The following is a 5,715-nucleotide window of genomic DNA, read 5'->3' on the forward strand; positions in this document are numbered from 1 at the left end:
TAAAAAATTTATTTATTAAAACAATGAAAACGACTTGGATAAATTTCAAAAATAGTTCGAGTACGGAAGTCGAAAATTCTCGAATTACATCGAAATTTGCTCGGATCGATGAAAATACATTGACGCTGGAGATTTGGACCCATCGTGGCGCAACAGAACTTGTCGTGGTGCGCTGGCCTTGAATTCTGCGCGATGTTCATTCTGTGTTGGTGTGCTGATGTAAAAGTGTGCGAGTGGTAAAAATTAAAGTGGCCGAACCCTGTAAAGGGTTGCCTACGTATCCTTTCCTTAGGAATCAGGCCAAACGTAGCTCTTTTGAGTATACTACTCAAGTTATCATGGGTACAATTTCTTAAGTTGGTAAAGATTAGTCATATTCTAGAACTCATTATTATCCATATTAGTTAGTTTTGCAGCACCTCCTGATAGGATAGTTTTGACGATGTATGTTCCAGACCAATTAGGCCTAAATTTGCCCCTTGGGTCTAGAACATTTTTCCTTACTACTTTTAACACCAAGTCTCTTACTTTGATGTTTCTTGTCTTGACCTTCTTATTAAAGTGTCTAGCCATGCGAGTATGATAGCACTGAGTATGATGTAGAGCCTCTAGTCGTTTTTCATCGAGTAGAATTAGCTCTTCATATCTCGCTCTAGTCCATTTAACTTCATCAAGTATTCTTTCCAATGTGATGCGTAAGGAAGGTATTTCCAGTTCTACGGGTTGTACGACATCCATTCCATAGACTAAGGAAAATGGCGTATTTCCTGTGGATGAACGAATTGATGTGCGATAACCCCAAAGAGCAAAATGGAGTTTGTCAAGCCAATCCTTATAGTTTTCTGTCATTTATTCGATAATATTTTTTAAGTTCTTATTAGCTGCTTCTACTGCGCCATTTTCTTGAGGTCTATATGGGGAAGAGTGATGATGTTGAATGCCACATTTTTGATGCAATTCTTGACATTCCGCTTGAAAGTGGGTTCCATTGTCACTTATCATTTCACGTGGGACTCCATATCGACATATAATGTTCCTTTCAATAAAGAGTGCTACATGTTTTACGGTGAGTTTTGCATATGATGCTGCTTCAACCCATTTTGTGAAGTAATCGATTGCTAAAGGAATGTATTCATGGCCTCCTGTCCCAAGAAGGCTGATTTTTCCAATAATGTCTATTCCCCATGTTGAGAAGGGCCATGGTGATGTATAAGTATAGAGGAGAGATGGAGGAACATGTTGCAAATTAGTGTATATTTGGCATTTAGGGTATCTTTTTACATATTGATGGCAATCCCTATTCATGGTAGTCCAATAATATCCTTGGCGCATTATCTTTTGGACTGACATTTTGCCATTCATATGAGTTCCAGATGCTCCTTTGTGCATTATCCTCATTGCCCTTTGAGCTTCCTTTTTGCCTACACATAGGAGAGCCTTACCTTTAGTTACCCTTTTATGCAGCTCATCGTTTATGAGCACATATTGGGAAGCCAAAAATCTTAGAGTTCGTTTTTCTCTTTTGTCAACGTGAAGTGGATACTCTCCTTTGGTGACATAGTTAAGGATGTTAGTTTACCAAGGTTCCTCCTCCTCTTCTTCTTCTTGAATTACCTCATCATCTTCTATAACTTGGATGTAAGTTGGTTTATGCCTTTTTTCTATTGTTAGAGGCATTTGCTTAATTTCCTTAGGAATTTTTAACCGTCGAGGCTAATCATGCCAAGGCATCAGCAAATTGATTTTCTACTCTTGGTAGATATGTGTAGTCTACCTTCTCGAGTTAATCGGTAAGAGTTTCCAGATATGTTTGGTAAGGAGCCAAACTTTCATTCCTTACTTTCCATCTTTTGGAAATCTGGTTGATGATTAAGGAAGAATCTCCGAATATTCGAAGTTTCTTTGCTTCTAATGCCAAAGCTATTTCAAGGCCTACCACGCATGCTTCATATTCCGCAGCATTATCGGTAACGTCAAATCTAATTTTATTGTGATTTGGACGTGTTCTTCTTTAGATGATACCAATAATACCCCTACACCACATCATTTTTGGTTGGAGGTTCCGTCGAAGTATAATGTCCAAGTATCATCTTCCGTAACCATCAAATCTTTGTGTGGAAAATCATTCTCATGCATTGTTGTCGAATCTTCTATTAGAAAGTCCGCTAAGAAGTGCGAGACCACTGTTCCTTTAATAGCTGTTTGAGGCATAAACCTTACGTCGAATTGGGCTAAGTTGACTATCCATCTAGATATTTGATATGTCTATATTATATAGTGGTTTACCCCCGTCCCTTGGTCATAATTAATAGTATTTTTGGCTCTTTAGAGCCACTTTTATTATTAATTTGTGTTTTCTAGTGTTTTTGTAGTTTTGGTTGAGTTTTGTAGGAAATTGCACACTTAGAGCATTTTCCCGGGATTATTTGGAGCAACTACGAGCATTGGAAGATCATGACCATCTTTCAATGCCCAAGGTCGATTAGAGTTATCAAACCGATGATTAAGGGCTCGATATAGGAGGAGCCGAGGCATTGGACCGAGTTTTCAAGCCTCAAAGAGGAAATTCGGATTGTGCTAAAGAGTTGAAGCCCAATCATTAGTACAAATTAGCCCAAGTAGCCTCGCCCGTACGGATAAGGCCTCGCCCGAGGGCGCGCCTGGCCGGACAAGGCGGAAGAAGGAACGAGTAGACCTTCGCCCGAAGGCGCGCCCGAACGGGCGCGAGAGAAGCTTAGATGATAAAAAAGGCGGGCCTGGCCGTGCGGTGCTTCGCCAGACCGGGCGCGTGTCTTGGAGGATCGTTTCCAACGATTTTTACTTAGTTTCTAATTAGAAATTTTAGGAGTTTTGTATAAATATGTTTTAGTTGCTTTTGATACAATTACCTCTCTTTCATTAGTTTAATCTTTTCTTAAGCTTAAACTTCTCTCTTGTTTCTCTCTCTACAACTTTGTTCCTTAATTCAACTCATTATTTCCGTTAACTTTGGTAACGATTTCTTCTCTATTATTTTCAGTAATTTAATTTCTATATTTCATTATGCCTTGTTTATTTGCTTTGATTAGTTTATATTTAATTATGTGTGAGTAGTTTTCTTTCTAAGGTTTGTGGGGATTCATAAATAATATGAAGGGGTATTTATTATTGTTGATTGTCAATTCTTGATTAATTTCCTATTGATTGATTTAATGCTATGCAATTAGATTAGGCCTGGTTTAATTGTATGAGTTTTGCAATATTGATTCGAGATTCGAGAGATGAGAATTGATGTTTAGGCTTAGTTTCAATAGGCAGATTAATTTATAAATGGTTAAGTCGAGATTCAAGAGATGAGATTTAATGCCGGTAGATTAAATCTGTGATGTAATACGTAGCGAAAGCCCTTTATGATCTGGTTAATTGATGCATTGATGATTGATTATTATGTTTTACCCTGGAATAATGTTTATTGGTGAACCTATACCCTAGGCTTTTATTAATTGATTTTTCCCTACTTTCATTTCCCTTAGTTTATTTCATTATATCTATGATTTAGTTACTCTATAATTTAGATTATACTAATTAATTAGGAATAGGAAGACTTGTTTCCCTGTGGTTTGACCCTTCTTCCCTATCTGCATAGTTAGCGGAACTTAGGAATTATTTTTGACTAGGTGATACGACTTTATCTTGTCAAAATTTGGCGCCATTGCCGGGGACACGATTTTATTTTTATTTATGATTGTTTTTGTAGTCTACATTATTTTCTCCCGTCTCAGAGAACGCAAGTTCTTTGAGAAAATTTTCTCATATTTGTTTGTTCAGTTCTGTGTTTATGCCCAGGGGTTCTAGATCAGGTTACATTCCATTCGATCCTGAAATCGAACGATCTTTTCATAGACAGAAGAACCTTTACAGAAAGGTACGAGAACTTCTAAAGGTAATTCACCTTTGGAACCCCCATCTGATTCTAGCAATTCGGAAGTTTCTATAGAATCAGAATCAGAGATGGCGAATCCATCTTTACAGCCACCTCGCAAGCTCAGCAATTATTCGCAGCCGTCACTGATGGATTTTCCATATCTTACGTACTCCTCCTCCGGCTCTTGATGGAGTGCAATTCGAGATGAAGCCCCAATTTATCACGATGATTGAAAGAAAGTAATTCAGTGGAGCTAAGGGTGAAGATCCTAATCTTGACATTGCAGATTTCTGTTAATATTGCAATACCATTAGGCAAGCTAGGGTCACGCAAGATCAAAACAGGGAGATCCTTTTTTCTTTTTATTTATGTGGAAAAGCTAAACGTGGTTTAATGGTTTGAATAGAACTGCACTTGGTATTACTGATTGGGAAACTCTTGCTTTAAATTTTTATAATAAATATTACCCTGCAGAGAAACAACTTTACTAAGGAGTGCAATTCAAAACTTTTCCCAAGAGCCAGATGAAACTCTATATGAGGCTTGGGAAAGGTTTAAGGATCTGCAGAGAGAATGCCCCCACCATAATTTAGCACAATGGCAGTTGATTCAAGCTTTTTACAATGGGCTTGGAAACATGTCTAGAATAATTCTAGATTCTGCAGCTAGTGGGAGGTTTATGAATCTTAATGTTGAAAATACAGGTCAAGTTATCGAAGATATGGCAATTCATAATTCCCAATATGGGAATCCTAGAGGGTTTGCTAACAAAGGAAAACATAATGTTGATTCCGTATCCTTTTTGCAGGCTCAATTATCATTTATATGCCAAAAACAAGATTATTTTACTGTTTTTCCTAATTCTGTAGCTAATGTTTCTACTGTCAATAATACTAATGAAGCTTTTTGTGAAAATTGTGGAATTGTAGGACATTGGGAGCAAGATTGTAGGAGTTCCATGGAGCAAGTTAATGCCTTCCAAATCTATAGGCAAAATAACCCATACTCCAACACTTATAATCTTGGCCTCCGGAACCATCCATATATTTCCTACCGGAGTACCAATGTACAAAATCCTCCACCTCCACAACAAACACAACAACAACCACCAACACAGCAAAAATATTACCATCCTAACTCTGGCCAGAAAACCCAATCACAACCCTTCTCATTTTCTGACCCTGCTTTGTCAGAAATTAGAGCGATGCTATCAAGTATGCAAAAGCACATGGAGAGTAGGGATGCACAAATTGATTCGATTATAGCTCATAATAAAATTATGGACAATCAAATTGCGCAGATTTCATCTACCCTACAAACCCGTCAGCAGGGAGCCCTACCATCTCAACCAATCCACCCTACGGATCATGTTAATGCAATTACTCTAAGGAGTGGTTCACACTATGATGGGTCTGCTATTCCCAAGGATGATGAACCTATTGCTAATCTTGATTCCCTTGTACCAAGTGCTAATGTTACTAACCCTGCAGGGCTACAAGAGAAAACTAATCCTTCTAATGTTTCTTTGCAGGGTAAATCTCAGGACAAGGGTGGAGATGTATAGAGTCCAGTTATCAAACTTTCATTCCCAAATAGACATTTAAAGAGTAAGTTTGAAAAGTAATTTGGTAAGTTCTTGGAGGTTGTGAAAAATTTGTAGGTAACAGTTCCTTTCACTGATTTAATCACTCGGGTTCCTGCATATGCTAAATTTATGAAAGATATCTTGAGTAGGAAAAGGGCCTTTGATGAGGTAGAAAATGTAGCTTTTACAGAGGAATGTAGTGCTTTATTGCAAAATAAATCCCCTC

At 37.8% G+C, this 5,715-nt stretch overlaps 1 non-coding gene across 1 annotated transcript; it reads right to left on the reverse strand.

The window, feature by feature from the left end:
• Positions 1-4,388: 4,388 nt before the first annotated feature.
• Positions 4,389-4,495, reverse strand: LOC145580466 (small nucleolar RNA R71). The gene has a single exon (XR_014099501.1). It is a non-coding gene; the product is annotated as a small nucleolar RNA R71 (small nucleolar RNA).
• Positions 4,496-5,715: the final 1,220 nt, after the last annotated feature.

The sequence above is a fragment of the Chenopodium album genome, chromosome 14 (genome assembly GCF_948465745.1).
Source record: "Chenopodium album chromosome 14, dcCheAlbu1.1, whole genome shotgun sequence".
Classification (NCBI taxonomy): Eukaryota; Viridiplantae; Streptophyta; class Magnoliopsida; order Caryophyllales; family Amaranthaceae; genus Chenopodium; species Chenopodium album.